Consider the following 687-nt stretch of genomic DNA (forward strand, 5'->3'; position numbering starts at 1 on the left):
CTCTCTCAAGCATGACATTCCAATCAAAGTTTTGGTAATAAAAACCATGTTTCCAATCTATCCTGTTATAAAGAGAACAGATTCTTATTGAACTTATGCAAATAATTACATTGCCATGAAAATAAAAATACTCATTTAGAGTTTCTAGATTCCAGAGGGGTCGATAGGGAGAAAAAATAAAGGTTCCAATTCTGTTTACAATTTATCTAATTGTTAAGTCATAGGTAGTTTCAAAAAATAACTTTCTTTTTATTTGAACAATAAAAAATTTAAAAAATTAGCAACATTTTCAATAAAAATTTATAAAAACATAATCATCCATAGTTCACTCAGTGCCATATAGTTAATCTTATTTATTTTGATCACTTGCCAGCATTTCATGAATATAGTTATTCCTTAGAGTTCTATAAATCTCTGTTCATTCTAGGGTATAATCTAAAAGTTTATTCTCAGAGGCTTGTATTTTGGGATAGGTCATATTTCTCTCTATCTTTCTAAAGATGAAACCTATTTCTTAAAGTATCAGTAAAATAATGACTGTCTGTAAATGGCAAACTTAAAATGACATGATTATAGGTCTGATTATAATGTAATTGACAAAAAAATGTTTTTAAGAAACAGACTAGAATTACAAATAGAAACTATATCAGGATGTTGCAGATTACTAGAGATCATAATCTGAAAATT

Source organism: Pteropus vampyrus, unplaced genomic scaffold, assembly GCF_000151845.1.
Source record: "Pteropus vampyrus isolate Shadow unplaced genomic scaffold, Pvam_2.0 Scaffold67, whole genome shotgun sequence".
Taxonomy (NCBI): Eukaryota; Metazoa; Chordata; class Mammalia; order Chiroptera; family Pteropodidae; genus Pteropus; species Pteropus vampyrus.